We start from the raw sequence: 17,466 nt of genomic DNA on the forward strand, positions 1-17,466 counted from the left end.
AACTGCCAAAGTGAGAGTCCTGCTTTCTTTTGTGGCTTTATGAGCAAATAAAGTCTATCGACTGGCGAGAGCATACGACAGAATACTTTTCAATCTAGTGTCCACCAAAACCGATCCCATAATATAGCCGCAAATTTCATTTTCATAACACAGATTTTTGAACTTCATATTTTCGTATATGTTAATGAGAGCTGCTCGTACATTTGCAGATGAGATGCTGTGTGCCCAAAATCCACAACGATCATAGAAATATGCAATGAATATTAAGTAAAAGGGTGCTATTGGATTATTCGGACATGTATATGAAACCAGACAGTACAACATAAAATAACGCTTTTCGTGGAGTAATGCACCGATATTAATTTTTGTGTTTAAGCATAAATAAATCCTTGAAGACGGCGGTACATCGCCGAAAAAGTCTGCGGAGTTGAATAAGAAAAACTGTGTGCATCAATGTGATAGGGACGCGAAAAACAGACCGATAAAACCAATAACAGCATTTTAATTTTGAATTACAGGTATTTTTAGGTATTTGTTGGTCTCGGTTATAGCACATATTTTTTACTTGTTAAGAATAATCGAGTAAAGAAACGAAATATCAATTAGCTACAGCAGTAGTGCTAAAATTCATCGTTTTCAATTTTTTTCTTTGAGGAGTAATTTTTATTCGTAAAACTTGCATTGGGTTGAAATTTTTCTTTAGTATAAAAAATGGGAAAAGAAATCACGGCTATTTCAGTAACAATGCAGACAAAAACGAGCAACAAACCGTAGTATAAGAATTGGATCAGCGTTACCGAGACAATAAACCACTCGTTGCCGTGTGTTGTGGCTTACGGTTCGCGTGCACGTGCGGTGTTTATAAGGCTTGCCCGCAGCTCCTCAGACGGTAGTTTCTCGCTGTCGTCGCCGGACATCATTGTATTCCAGAAACGCACCAATTCTAGTCTGGAAATATTTTTAGAAAATGATGGAGTAATGAAGCACAAGGCTTCACTTGCTTTAAGAGATAAAACATTTGTCTGCCGCTTTCATGAAATAACAAAAGACGAAGGAAATTATAGTAACTGTAATAAATAAAAACTTAATAAAATTTCCAAATAGTGGTATGATCCGCATTTACAATATAATTTTCTGAACAGAGTTTCAAAAAATTAGAACCTAGAGAAGAGTACGTGTGATTTTTTGTAGTATTCAACCACTTATCAATTTTCGTGAAAAGCAGCGAACGGTGGACAGACTAAGTTTTCTTTTATTTCCCTATTTAATTAAATATTTTCATTATATACATCTTGAAACTGAGTCAAAATTTTTCATTCTTTGCTCCATTTCTAGGTTTATTACATGAAATAATAGGATTGAAAACAGAGAAACGTTCATTTCAGAAACCGGTTGTTTTGACCGGTTTTGTCAGTCAGATTAAACTGACGTGGAGACAAAAACCTATACTATAAAAAAATACAGTATAGAAATTACAAATTGATATCTTTTACAAATTAATTGAAGCGTTTATTACACCACAAAACGTTGTTTTTTCATTTTGTGTAGTAACAAGAAAAATTTCTTCTGTGGATCTGCTCTTGAGTAAGCTATGGACGCTAATATCAGTCATTTTTCATTATCTTACCATGTAATCACATGTCTATCATAACCGCCGTGTCTAGATGTGCTTGACGGCCCTAGTGTTTTCCAATCCGCCTAGAGATTTAGAAAAGTATGTGTTTGACGATAATGGGCAGCAGTAGGCCCCCGTCAGTAATTTTCGATTATTTCTGCACGCTAGTTCTACTGCACGTCTACACCCGCCGGCCGAAGTGGCCGTGCGGTTAAAGGCGCTGCAGTCTGGAACCGCAAGACCGCTACGGTCGCAGGTTCGAATCCTGCCTCGGGCATGGATGTTTGTGATGTCCTTAGGTTAGTTAGGTTTAACTAGTTCTAAGTTCTAGGGGACTAATGACCTCAGCAGTTGAGTCCCATAGTGCTCAGAGCCATTTGAACCATTTGAACCACGTCTACACCCACCTCTATCCCAACCAAATCGTTGGGGAAGAAACGTCTTCAGAACTGCCACTCACCTTAGTGAGCCAGTTGCGTATCTCCTTCCAACTCCTACGTCCACTTCTAAATGCGCTAGGGGCTTCTTCTTTTCCTTCGTAGTAATTGATATGTATGCTACGTTTGGTAGAAATTTCTATAACTGCTCCAGAGTTATGCACATGCGTAAGCAAAAAAATGTTTAAATGTGTGTGAAATCTTATGGGACTTAACTGCTAAGGTCATCAGTCCCTAAGCTTACACACTACTTAACCTAAATTATCCTAAGGACAAACACACTCACCCGTGCCCGAGTGAGGACTCAAACCTCCGCCGGGACCAGCCGCACAGTTCATGACTGCAGCCCCCAAGACCGCTCGGCTAATCCCGCACGGCTGCCTAAACCCATTCTCTCCCCAACCCTCACCTAATCCGTAGGAGTTCTGGGACGTGACAGCCCCACAGCATTGCTCTCAAACAGTACGTCATACGTGTACCAAGCTTAGTTGAAGTATCCGCATTCGTTCCAGAGTCGTAGTTTATTTGTCACATTTCCTGCTGCCAGTCCCACTCAATTGTGGGACTGTTAGCAATCTGCTAAAGTACTCCGAAAACGGCTGGTCCCACACGAGTATCATTAGTTTTCGATTGTCTTTTGTTGTCATTGCTCCACATCTGCACTCCACCCATAGGGTGCTAAGGGTCTGCCAAACTAACAGTACTTTTTTGGGTAAAATTGCTTCCGGTGTTGCAGAGTTGTACTGAACGCATGTAGTATCATACCCAAAAGTTCCCGAACGACCGTTTCGCATAATTTGCACGCAACCAACATAACGTAGCTGTCTTCTACGTCCTCCAGTCTCTTTACAATACCGTCGTTTGATTATATACAATGCATATTACAAGAGATCAGTAGAGAACAATGTTCTTTAAGGTAATCCTCCCACACTTAAATCGACACCACAATATTGTAAATACTGGGAAATGCATCATTAGAGATGAGACAGCCATTGATACTTGTAAACAAAATTTTATTACTGTAAGTGACATTTCAAAATCACTACCACACTCATCAGAATTAGAGTTAAATACCTGTATTGCTTGAGACATTCCAGAAATCTTTAGGTAAAATTAAATATTCTTAATTTTGAGACAATATCCGGACTCCTCGAGTTCTATGACTAGTCGATATCTTTTTGCTCTTTAAAAGGTTTTCCCACATCTGTGAAACGTTGTTCTTGACACTAGAGTTTTATTATAAACTGGGTGTTGAAGCAACCGGTTAAAAGCAAAACTATTAACAGCCGTAAGTGCTGTATCGGAACCTAAAAATTAACATCGTATCACCTATAGTTTCTCTTTTCTCATCACATGTTTGAACTTTAAACGATATGATGAACTATTTTGTTCTGGATCTGTATTGAAACCAAGCACCTATAGCCATTGTAACTAAGCAAAACTATCGTGCCTGAGTGAGAGTCGATCCTAGCAACGTTCGTCATTGTAGCTACGCATAAAGCGTCGCGAAATATCGAAGTTTTCGCCTGTATTAGTTAGCCAATCTGAACTTGAAAATTTCTGTGCTGTGCCTGGAATCCTGTCGAGACCTTTATCTCCCTGTTACCTAACCACGAAAACGTTTAATATAATTTCAAGTGACAGCATTTGCACGTGTTTAATACGAAGTGCCGTGATGTTAAGTTTTGTGACAGGGACTCGAACCCAGCATGTAATTAGATTGTTGACTAAGAAAAATTAGATGTTAGATATCGAATTTTTTCACCAGTAAGGAGATTTTTGAATTTTAAATGAGGATACAGTTTTCTTTTTACCTAACCGTGAATTGAACCCTGCACCGTCCGCTATTGTTATCTGTCCGCGAGTTGCTTGTTCACCAATAATGACAAGTGTGCCTGTTTGACGAGAAGTAACGGGACCTATCGTTACTATTAACAAGACAAGAAGAGACTTTAAAAATGAAAGTTATTTATCAGAAGTAGTTCGGTGTGCATATGGTAGGGCTTGAAATGAAACCATGAATGTATTTGTGCTGGATCAGGATTCCATCGCACATACACTATGTGATCATAAGTGTCCGGGCACCTGGCTGAAAATGACTTATAAGTTCGTGGCGCCCTCCATCGGTAATGTTGGAATTCATTATGTTGTTGGCCCACCCTTAGCCTTGATGACAGCTTCCACTCTCGCAGGCATACGTTGAATAAGGTGCTGGAAGGTTTCTTGGGAAATGGCAGCCCATTCTTTACGGAATGCAGTACTGAGGAGAGGTATCGATGTCGGTCGGTGAGGCCTGGTACGAAGTCTGCGTTCCTAACCATCCCAAAGGTGTTCTACAGGATTCAGGTCGGGACTCTGTGCAGGCCAGTCCATTACAGGGATGTTACTGTCGTGTAACCACTCCGTCGCAGGCCGCGCATTATGAACAGGTGCCCGATAGTGTTGAAAGATGCAATCGCCATCCTCGAATTGCTCTTGAACAGTGGGAAGCAAGAAGGTGCTTAAAACATCAATCTAGGCCTGTGCTGTGATAGTGCCACGAAAAACAACAAGGGGTGCAAGCCCCCTCCATGAAACACACACCACACCATAACACCACCGCCTACGAATTTTACTGTTGGCCCTACCCACGCTGACAGATGATGTTCTCCGGGCATTCGGCATACACACACCCCGGCTTCGGATCGCCACACAGTGTACCGTGGTTCGTCAGTCCATACAACGTTTTCCCGCGGTTCAATCGACCAATGCTATGCTACTTACACTAAGGGAGGCGTCGTTTGGCATTTACCGGCGTGATGTGTTTCTTGTGAGCAGCCGTGATCGGGATGTAAAGTTTCTTTCAGCCATCAAACCCTCGATTCTAAGCCATTTTGAAATTTTAACTATTTCAAGAAATTTCTTAGATCGAGAGATAGCATTCGTGAGTAAAAAGTTACCAAATACTTCGATTATTACTGCCATTATCGCTGTTGCTCCTTCATTCTGCTGCTGATACAAGCTTGCTTAAAGGAAACATTTTATGGTTCTTGGTCATTTTTAGAGCCAGTGGCCCAAATGCAATGGAAAATTTAGTTCGCAGCAAATGGCTGCGATGTTCTGTGGCGACTGTGCCCTTTTTCCAGCCATTGCTACTGCGAAATACTGGAGAACGTAATGTTTCATTCTTTTCGTCAGAGATTTTCGGAGGCAGAATGATCTTCCAACATGAACGTTCTCCTGCCCATACAGCGAACTGTGCAAAACACTGGCTTCAAATGAACGGTTATACTGAGCTGTTGAACTGGCCTCCCAAAGATGCTGACCTAAGTCTCATGGACCACGTATGGCTAGATATGGAGAAAATTAGTACACCAGCACCGGCAACGAAGACAGCGCTGTCCCAAGCAATTGATGATGCGTGGGAAGAGTTGTCACAGAATAATAGATTCATCCGGAAACGTGTTGCCTCTATTCCCCGGAGGAGGAATAAGTCAGATGTTACAAGGCTGGAATGTATTTTATTTTATTTTTGACTTGAGCATAGCTACTCTAAATTCTGACCGTTGCTTTCGCACGAAGTAATTTTAGGGTTTCTCAAAATTTCATTATGATGAAGCCACCCTTAGTAGGTATCGAAAACTAGATCAATTGTACCAAACAGTTATTTTCAACCGGTCGGCTGTATAATTCCTACGTTTGAAATACTGTTGAAGATTAGTTTCTGTCTTGTGTTTATTGTTGTATTCAATAAAATGCACTGTAATAATTCAAATGAAATTCTGGTAACCACGATATCCTTATGTCCATTTTAATGAAACATGAAGTATATGTAACAGGAGCAAGCCTATGCCAGCACGAATTAGTGATATATTACTCATTCTGGCCTTCGAAACGGACTGTGTTTCGTTGCTGTCCTGTGTCACAATGATGTAGTATGGAAATGTGTCATATCATCAGTAAAAATTTCTTATTGACATTCGATTTTACTACCTGCAGCTCTGTCACGAAACAGCTAAAAATGTAGCCTTCAGCCGAGACTGCAACCAGGAACTACAGCAGCCCTCAGTTAACAAGCGACAACGTTACTACACAGCTAGTGGAATATTGCAGCGATCTGCTCTCCCTTGTTACTCCAGTGGGGGCTAGAGCAGTTAAGATCGCAACGTAAAAGACGAGATTAATTCCAAATTTCATGCTGAATGACTTTCCTGGACCGAAAACCACAAATTGATAACTTTATTTCATGCCTCGTGTGAAAATCACTCAGATTATTTAATGGAAACGATACGAACATAACAAGTGAATTTTGTAGGCTAAGTCTGTCATCCAGGAAGCAACTCGTCGTTCACAGTGTTGCCAAACATATCCTGCGTTGCTGTCAAGATTCAGTTCTACTTCTAGCTTGAGTGGTCTAGGATGTGACTACAGTTTGTGACTTAAAGACGTGGCGGCTGACAGTCGAAATAGCCAAAGTATATGTCAGTGAATCCTATTTGTGTTTCTGTAATTGGGTTCAGAGACTAGAGCGTCGTCACTAATAATATTCAGATGAGTCAGCTGTTTAGCTTTTAATCGACGCATCTGTAAACTAAACAACACAAATTATTAACTGCTACAATTATTTATGTTTTTCTGCCTTAATCGTACTGAAACTAAAAATGTCATCGCCGGACACGTTTCACAATTTTAGAATATCTCCAATAGTTATACTGTAAACGTTATGAGTAGACAACACATCTTTTTTTTACGATCATAGACTTGGAAAATATCTTTCTTGAAGTTGGTGTCATCGGCACGGTCCACGAAAGACAGTAGCTCAAATGAAGAGACAACAACACAGCATCGATTGAAAACTTCGTAAGGTACGACAAACATGAAGTTGCAAATCAAGAAAGGCCGCTGCGCAGTAAACATTAGGAAATCATAAAAAATGCAGGCTCAAAATTCCGTTGAAAATTAGACTAGCGAATGCAAGCAGCGCTACTTAACGTTCCAGCTCCTACTGACGCAGTTACTATCAGAAAGTGCAGCAAGGAACAAAAAACGCTGGCAGTAATGTCTAGAAAAGTCAACCTTGAGTAGAACTGTCATACAGTTAGTAAGAGAAAGATACGTATCATCTATCCGTTGTAATTACAATTTATCAGCTGCTGATACTTTGTCAATAAAAGCGAAAAGCGTCTGTGTTGAAGAGTTTTTCAACATTGATTATGCTTAAGACAGAGAGAACGCGAAATAACAACAGGTTTACCAAACCGAGCGTGGTACTGAGATTCTACTCGTCGCTCGCGCTGAGTGTTATTGATTTAGCACCTACCGTTTTAATACTCGTACAAACAGTTTCTTTTGGCTACCCCAGTAGTCAGTCACATGATAATTATGAATTTCTATTGCGACGGCACAGATGGTCAGTCGGTTCTAGAATTTGCGGGGACTATCCGTATGCTGCTGAATCATAACACCAAACCGCCACTACATCAGATTATAGACCTTACTTAATATCTACCTCTGAAAGAATTTCTCAGCAGACCGTGAATAACATCAGCACCACTGAACCTCACCCTATACACTACACAGTCCCAGTATACGCCAGTTAGTCACTGCAAAATGTTTTATGCTCGAATCTTCCTGCCACCGACTTAATATCTATCACAGGAATGACGTCCCATTACCGAGGCAATAAACAAGTGATATGGTCTACCGCACCATCGTTCACGTTCACTCCTTCCCCCCCAACCCAACATATCTACTGTAGACGTTTCATAAATTATGACACCAAACGCAGTTTTATAGTTAAGTTAACCAGCTTCCTATCAGATTTTCTAGTTGGGTGTTCTGCCGTTGCTCTGAAGAGAAATACTTAAGGCAAATACGAATATCCTGTATGGCTATCATCCATTCTTCCAGGTTCATTATTCGAAAATTTGTGAAAATAAGCGGCAGAGAAGCGTCTATGAAACAACAAATAATCACATCAAAAAAAGTTTTTCATCACCCTGGTTCCCACAACTCCTGAAGACAGACCATGTCTTTGGATATTGTATCACAGACACAGTCCCTTTGACTGTTCAGAGATGTCACTAAACCCACCCAAAGATGTAAACAACCATGCATGAGCAGAGCCTATTACACGGAGGGGGTCTGACACCCGATCAGCTCCACTCATTCCACCAGGGAGGAGGTACACGGCTCGTGTTGTCTGTAGTTCAACCATGCCTAGACGGCCAGTACCGCGGTTCGATCGCGTCCGCATTGTTACTTTGTGCCAGGAAGGGCTCTCAACAAGGGAAGTGTCCAGGAGTCTCGGAGTGAACCAAAGCGATGTTGTTCAGACATGGAGGAGATACAGAGAGACAGGAACTGTCGACGACATGCCTCGCTCAGGCCACCCAAGGGCTACTACTGCAGTGGATGTCCGCTACCTACGTATTGTGGCTCGAAGGAACCCTTACAACAACGCCACCATGTTGAATAATGCTTTTCGTGCTGCCACAGGACGTCAGGTTACGACTTAAACTGTGCAATGGGCGGCATGGTGCGCAACTTCACTCCCGGCGTCCATGACGGGGTCTATCTTTGCAACCACGACACCATGCACCGCGGTACAGATGGGCCCAACAACATGCCGAAAGGACCGATGAGTGTCGCATAATCGTCGGAGAAGTGTTTGGAGGGAACCCGGTCAGGCTAAACGCCCTAGACACACTGTTCAGCGAGTGCAGCGAGGTGCAGGCCCCCTGATGTTTTCGGGTCGCATTATGTGGGGCCGACGTACGCCGCTGGTGGTCATGGAAGGCGCTGTCAGGGCTGTACGATACGTGAATGCTATCCTCTGGCCGATAGTGCAACCGTATCGGCAGCATATTGGCGAGGCATTTGCCTTCATGGACGACAATTCGCAAATCGATCGTGAGCATCTTGAGAATAATTTGCTTCAGGATAACGATATCGCTCGACTAGAGTGGCCAACATGTTCTCCAGACATAAACCCTATTGAATATGCCTGGTATAGATTTAAAAGGGCTGTTTGTGGACGAGTTGACCCACCAACCACTCTAAGGGATTTATCCCGAATCGCCGTTGAGGAGTGGGACAATCTGGATCAACAGTGTCTTAATCAACTTGTGGGTAGTATGCTACGACGAATACAGGCAAGCATCAATGCAAGAGGATGTGCTGCTCGGTTATAGAGGTACCGGTGTGTACAGAAATCTGGACCACCACCTCTGAAGGTCTGGCTGTGTGTTGGTACAACATGCAATGTATGGTTTTCATGAGCAATAAAAGGTGCGGAGATGATGTTTATGTTGACCTCTATTCCAATTTTCTGTACACGTTCTGTAACTCTCGGAACCGAGGTGATGCAAAACTTTTTTTCATGTGTGTAATAATCAGTGAAACGTGGCATACTCCAAAAGCCATCTGACTATTATGAGAAACTACATTTTGACCTACACAGCACTGCAGTACAACTTAAGGATTTCGTAAGAATATGTTACTGAAATTAGTTGCAGTCTTCATCAGTTAAAATAGAGGAGGAGGAAAAACTATGGCTTTAAATATACTATTCCAGTGATATTTGAGCCTATTACTACAGCTTTAGTAGTACCCAGCTGCTGAGGAATCAAGAATGTGAAGAACATTTTTTCATTACTGTGGTACACACTAAGGCATAGAGAAGAACTTAACACATTGCAACGCATTTAAAGCGTGTTTTGCTCATCATCAGGCGCTTATGCATACGGAATACTGTTACATAAAGATAAGTTATCTTAGTCTAACTTGAAACAGAACTGTATTGTTCACTGTTCGCTGCTGGAGCAGCCATTGGAGTATCTGGAAGTGGGGGTGTCAGTGGGTGGCCACAGATCAACGTACAGTGGTGCCTTCTACTAGCGTGGATCTGTGTCTCGTTGTGATTCATACAATAGCCTGTGCGAGAAACATAATTCAGCAGCAGTATCGTGGTGTGGTATCATGTGATACACTTTTTACATGTCAGTTGTTCGCTCACGATTTAGGATTCGCAAACTTTATTTCTTGGTAACTTTAGCAGATATCCGATATGCAATTTAAAGAAATTAGGGAATGAAGTGGATACGAATGCACGAGTTTACGTTTAACAGAACACGAAGCTTACCACAACGCCACGAGGAGATACGTTTCCGTAACACCTCGAGAAGAATGACAGAACTTCCTCCAGTCACCTCCGCATCCTACGGTGTTGCAAGATCCTGCGTATGACCAGACGTAGAATTTTGTGGGGCGGCCAGGAATATTGGTCACCTAAAGTGAACAATTCGGTCTTCGTCTCTGAGGTGGCTCGTCTGCTGCAAGGTTTTACGTCTAATACTGTACTTTCTTGTCATGTCCATGAAATGTTCTAAATGGCTTCCAGTTGAGATGTGACGCTGAGTAAGTGAAATTAATTGTTTGAACCCAAATTTGGCGTTTGATACCTAAGCTAAGATTGCTCTCTAATGTCACGTTCCGAGCAATCTACGTTAGGAAATATGGACGTAATGAAAAAAGATGTACCGCAGCAGTGACATGATGGCTTCCCATCGCACCCCACTCATACTTTATTGTAAGATGGTCCAATGTATAGCCCCTTAAAAACTGAAGACAGATCAAGCGTGAAAACAGGAAGAAGGTGTATTGAACTGTGAAAAAAAGCAAAATAGAAACAGTGCACAGTCCAAGCTCAAGATGTGTGACATATAGCGGAACTGCATAGTCGCAGCATCATGGTTATGTGGTCACGGTGTTGGACTGCGAATGGGGAGAGCCGTGTTCAGATTTCCCTTGTGCCTCCCCCCTTTTATTCACAAAATTATGAACTGTCCGTCGGTCATTGACGTGACTGTCCTCTGTATTCAAATTTGTGTCTGTATCGTGGTGTAAAGTCCACTTGCAACAGCGAAGTGTAAGGAAGGACCTTCCAGACGTATGTTCCTCCTATTTGTTGTACAGAAGTATCATATTGTATGACCCAGTTCGCAAGTGTGACTGAAATAAACAGTTTTCTTTCATTACACCCAACTTTCGTCGTTATGAGAGAGACGACAAGTGTAGAATTCAGCTGTATTTTCAGAGACATTTCAAATATGGTGGTAGAATACATACTTCAAAGATTCTCAAGCCATTTTCTGCACGAACTATTGCTAACTGAAATGTTATGACGTGTTAGCAGCTATTAAGTTTTCAACTCTCCCCCACATGGCATCTGTAAAACACGCAAATATGATAAAATCAAGCAGAATATTTACTAGTAACTTTCAATTATCTTATGTTCTTCGTAACTCTGTTCATGTAATTCAAAGTCAGATGGACTGACTGTATTACCTCCGAAGACACACTGCGCTACTTTCACTCGGTATACCATTTCTTTTTCAGGAGAAAGTGTAACACTACAGGCCGTATCAGAACATTTCGCAAGCGTAACATACGTGACTAGTAGAATGGCGTACCGACTACGGCGGTCATTTTCTAATCTGCAGCTAGGCGTTTAGAATTCTGTCACTTCCATGAATTTTAATTGGTGGTAAGGGTTATTGGTTTAGGAGGACAACGAGAATTATTAAGTATTCATACGAGGGTTGCTAGAAAGTAATGCACCACATTCTTTTTCTCAGCCGAAAACAATGCTACGAATGCCAAACAATACGTATGTATTATTTGAGGTCTGATGAGTGAGCGCTCCAACTTTCCTTCACTTCCGACAGATGACGTAGCTGCAGGGCAGTTTCAAAATGTAGTCTGTAGGTGTTGCACGTTACAAGCAACGTCATTGAATTCCTCACTGCTGAGAAAGAAACTGTGGGGAATATTCACAAACGCTTGTGCAACGTCTATGGAGCATCTGCTGTCGACAGAAGTACAGCTTCTTGCTGTGCAAGAAGGGTGAGGTCATCATAAGGAGGTTCGGCGGAGCTCCATGTTAGCAGCGGTCGGGGAGACCATCTACGGCTGTCACACCTGACATGTTGACCGAGCTGATGTTGTCGTTTCCGAGGACAGATGCATACGACTCGACAGTTGACACTGTATCTGTCAATCAGCAAAGGAAGTGTGGATTCAATTGTCCGCACTCTTGATTATTCAAAAGTGTGTGCAAGATGGGTCCCGCGGTGTCTAACGGTGGATCACAAATGACACAGGAAAAACATTTGTCTTGATTTGTTGCAACGTTTACAAGCTGAGGGGGAGGCCTTCTTGTCCCGGGTTGTGACAGGTGATGAAACCTAGGTTCACCATTTTGAGCCCGAAACAAAGCGACAGTCGATGGAATGGGGCCATTCCAACTCCCCACAGAACAAAAAATTCAAAGCAACTGCTTCCGCTGGCAAGGTAATGATCACCGTGTCCTGGGACTGTGAAGGTGTGATTCTCATCGATGTCATGCCAAGAGGCGGTACCATTAATTCAGAAGCATATGTCAACATATTAACGAAACTCAAGACGCGTTTCCAGCGAATTCGGCGCCAAAGCAACACAGGAGATGTTTTGCTGCAACACAAAAGTCTGAGGATGCTGAACACATCGCAAAAGAGGGTTGGATAGTTTTACCCCATCCACCCTAAAGCCCTGTCCTAGCCCCCTCGGGCTTCCACTTGTTTGGGCCATTAAAGGATGCCATTCATGGAAGACACTTGAGGACGATGAGGAGGTGATTCACGCAGTAAATCACTGCTTCCGACCCAGGAAAAGGACTGGTACCGAAAGGGCTGACACGTCCTTGCTTCGTGCTGGAGGAAGACGGTAGAACGGGCTGGAGATTACGTGGAAAAATATGGCGTGTAGATAAAACATCATTATTTCGTCTGTGTAATTCTCATTAAATAGAATAAAGAATTGTTGAAGAAAAAAGTACGGCACTTTACTTTCTGGGCGACTTCGTAATTGGAAAGTTTTTCGTCTACACCGCCGGTCTTTCACCACTTTCCTCTTTAAGTGATGTGATTTCTGCTTGGCATTAGAAGAAAATGCTATCTCTTTTGTGCTTTCGTCGGTGTTGGTGTCCTGCCATCATGTAAATAAAAAGAATACAATGTCATTTTTTTGCTTGACGTAAAAAAAACTTAAAACATTTTCTTTGATAGCTTCATCAGCATTGACAGCATGCTCCATGTGCCAAAAAATTTAGTTTCACGTTTGTCTCAGTTTTTTGGATCAAAAGCCGTAAAAAGATTTAAAATCTGGAGTCTATTGGACGACTGAGAATAGTGAAATAGACAGCCTAGTAGTTACGTATTATCCGCCCGGTCTTTTTTTTTTGTTTAGGAGATAAATCGCAAAAATTTTCTTCTTATTCGAGGGAGAACAAAACGCTCATTTGTCACAAATAATTTTTCCCTAACAGCACAATAATTCAGTACCGTGTCCAGTTGATGTCCTATTCTACAACTGCATTTAGCAGCCAGAGAATAGAGGCAACAAGTTTCCGGATGAATCTGTTATTCTGTGACAACTCTTCCCATGCGTCATCAATTGCTTCGGACGGCTCTGTCTTCGTTGTCAGTGCTGGTCTATCAATTTTCTCCATCTCTGCCCGTAAGTGTTCTATGGGACTGAGGCCAGCACCTTTGGGAGACCAGTCCAGCAGTTCAAACTCTTCGTTCATTTAAAACCAGTGTTTTACACAGTTCGCTGTTTGAGCAGGAGAACGGTCATGTTGGAAGACTATTCTACCACCCGGAAATCTCTGACGAACAGAAGGAATAAACTACGTTCTTCAGTATTTCCCGGCAGTAATTACTGGAAAAAGGACGGTCCAGTTGCCACACAACCCCTTAACCATTTGCCACTTGCTGCGAAATAATTTTTTTCCTGAATTTAGGCCATTGATTCCAAAAATGATCAAGAACCATTAAATGTTTCCTTTAAGCAGGCGTGTAGCAGTAGTAGAACGAAGGAGGTTTGAGCAATAATGGCAGTAATAATCTAAGTGTTTTTTATACTTTTGAATGCTACTTCACGATCTAGGAAATATCTTGAAATAATGAAAATTTTAAAATGGCTTCGAATAGAGTCTATGATGGCTAAAACTATCTTTACATCCCGATGATATGAGATTAGCATAATCTCCGTCTCAGAAGCCTGCTGATAGACCAATTAATAGAGAACTGAATTTATAAGCTAAGTACACCATACGTTACGACACAATCATGAAAATAGCAAATTTGGACTTCAGCAGTCTATGTGTATTGATCCTACTTTCTTAGTAATGAGCTGTGGGTTCGGTTCCCCTTTCCGACATGTATTTTAAACAGCCATTGACAGATCTCTTCACCTATAGGTTTGCCAAGTAAACAACGACATGTTGCCTCGTAGTTCAGAATACGCATTATAAACATCACATTCCTTTGTTACCAAATAGGGCAGAGCCGGTTTAGGTTGGGCCGCAGCAGAGGCGGAAGTCGCTGCAAACAGAAACTCTGTCACCAGTGAGTTTCCTTACACTAGAAACTTTATTTTATTTAATATGTCGGTGGCTATTTGCGGTCATAGGGCTCTTATCGTATCTGAGCTTGAGACATTGTAGAACTTGGTGCTGGATTGGAATTCAAATTCAGATCTCGTCTTTTGTGGTATCTGACCCAGACAGAACGATATGGTTCTATCATTTCATTGTTTTCCTCAAGACCGCAAGCTCCTCTAGGTCTCCACAGTATCTGGGTTCGAATTCTGATCTAGCACAAAAATATCCACGGCTTCATTTCAAGCCCTACAATGTGCACACCGAACTACTTCTGATAAATAAATTTTCGTTTTTAATGTCCCTCCATGTGTTGTCAACAATAACAATAGGTGCCGTTACTTCCAGTCAAACATGAACACATCACACTCTTGGTGAGCAAACAATTCATGGACAGAAAACAACTACGGTAGATGCCGGGTTCGATTCTCGGTCAAGCAAAAAACGCAGGATTCTCATTTCAAATTCAAACAACTCCCTGCTGGTGAAAAAAATCGATATCTAACATCTAATTCTATTTAGTTAACAATCTGATTACGCGCTGGGTTCGAGTCCTCCTCAAAAAACTTTACATCAGGGCATTTCGTTTTACACACATGCAAATTACTTCACTTGAAATTTTATTAAACGTTTTTCGTGTTTGCTTAACTGGGAGATAAGGATCTTGACAGGATTCCAGGAAGAGCACAAAAATTCTAAAGTTCAGATTTGCTAACTGATACTGGTGAAAACTTCTATATTTCTGCACTCTTTATGTGTAGTCACCAGTGACGAAAGTTGCTATGATCGAGTCTCGCTCAGGCACGAAAGATGCTCTTGCCACTGTTAATGGCACTGCTTTTAACTGGTTAGTTCAACATCTAGTTTATGACAAACCTCTCGCATCAGGAACGACGCTTCACAGGTGTGGGAAAACCTTTTAAAGAGTAAAAAGACTTCTACTTGTCATAGAACTTGAGGCGTTATGGTATTATCTCAAAACATCTTGTTTAGAAAAATATTTAATTTTGCCTAAAAATTACTGGAATGACTTATGTGATAGTCAACTCAAATTCTATCGATTGTGGTAGTGAATTTGAAATGTCCATTATTGTAATAAAATTTAGTTTACTAACGTTAAGGTCTGCCTCATCTCTAATGACGTATTTACTAGTATTTACAATATTGTGATTTTGATTTACATCTATCCTGATTACCTTAAAGAACGGTGTTCTCTAGTGATCTCTTGTGGTATCCACATTACATAGTCAAGCGACTGTACTGCAAAGAAGTTAGAGGACTTGCAAGACTCCTAGATGCGCACGCAGTCACTGCGCAGAAAGATCTAACCCCATATTTTACAGAAGTTACATGAAAATTCCTAAGGAGGACCTCGTCGGAGACTCAAGATTAACGGCCAATTATCACCGCCATACCTACTCAAACAGGGAGTGTGACAAAGATGTCCTCTCCCGATGTCCTTATACGCAGTAGCAATAGAATTACTTCTCCAAAAGCGTGAGATGTAGTTAAAATGCTTGGAAACATGAAGTGTTGAAACAGTCTGTCACGCATACACTGACGATGTCAGAGTGATCGTCAACACAAATTAGTAGCGTGGAGGCCTAAAACGAATTGTCAAAGGTTACAGCAAAGCTAGTGATTCCACAATAAACACCCGAAAATCTAAAATAATGCCCAGATCACTTTTAAGTTTCTTGGCTAGAAAGTACGAATGAGAAGAAACAACTAGGTATGAAACTAAAGCTTAAATCAACAGAAATGTCAAAGGACAAGTGGCAAAATAAACTTAACATATTACGAGCAACGCTCAAAGATCGTTGCATAAGAGCGTTCGATAGGTTTCAACGAACACAATACGTAAACGGTTACGTATGAAGCGATGTATGTAATATCGTAGGTGTGATACCCGTACAGCAGACTGTATCACGAAGTATCTTAGTTCTGTCCTATTGGCATGGCTGGAGAGGGAGTATATTCAATATTCTTTCAGACAGCGATTTTACACCGAACCGAAAACGCACTTTATATTAAAAACGCACTTAATGTGACCGTTTTTATAACAAGAACATGCAGAATTATAAGGAATAATCAAATGGGAATTAGAAAGACGTTTTCACAGACTTGGATTTTCCACCAATGAACGTTGGCCACATCTGCTCCGAGTTAGGCCACGGTTGCACCTTTTATGTAAAAAAAAAAAAAAAAAAAAAAAAGTGTCTACAAGATATACCGCGTCTCCCTAATACGTAAACTATATATTATGAAATCATCGAACGACAATTACTGAACCAAATCGACAGGAGGTACTAGAATAAAATGTGGAAGAACGTATAAGGGAACATTAATAGCGCCATATTTCAATCTAAAGTCATCTCGGCTTGTTCCGACGTCACAAATTGGTATTTCGGATAGGAGAAAGTCTCCACAAAAACAGTCTTAGAGCTAGGACACTGAAAAAAGCGCAACCGGGTTGAGACTTTAACTCACATTCTAACTTGTGGAGGCAAAAGCCGAGTTCAGAATTGGAAAAAAGTGCTCTTTATATAAAGAACGTCACATACCATAATAATTATCAACCAGGCACTCCATCCAGAATGGAAACTATTCCCTGACGAAAACAGCAGAAGTCATACCTGAAGTCCAGAACAATATGTTTACTACATACAAAAGACGAAAACAGAAAGCATGCATGATTTGATCAACAACCTAGAGGAAGAACGTCATAATAGTAAAAATCATACGAAGTATGAAAGATGGTTCAACGATTTCCTGGAAACTGAATTATCAATAGCACGAAAATGTTTTAACTGTAAATTTATTCATCGAAAAAACATCCAGACATTAAAAAATTTACGTTTTAACGTACGTAGGATAAATAATAATCGCGAATTAGTATGAGCAGAAGCATTCGTCAGTTCCAATGCAAATACTTATATGCCGTCAAGAATTTC

General features: G+C 41.3%; 1 protein-coding gene across 1 annotated transcript in view; it reads left to right on the plus strand.

Moving 5' to 3' along the window:
- LOC126235407 (probable glutamate receptor) overlaps positions 1-17,466 on the plus strand; it is a 120,007-nt gene that overhangs the window by 21,506 nt on the left and 81,035 nt on the right. The gene's annotated exons all lie outside the window — the stretch shown is intronic.

The sequence above is a fragment of the Schistocerca nitens genome, chromosome 2 (genome assembly GCF_023898315.1).
Source record: "Schistocerca nitens isolate TAMUIC-IGC-003100 chromosome 2, iqSchNite1.1, whole genome shotgun sequence".
NCBI lineage: Eukaryota > Metazoa > Arthropoda > Insecta > Orthoptera > Acrididae > Schistocerca > Schistocerca nitens.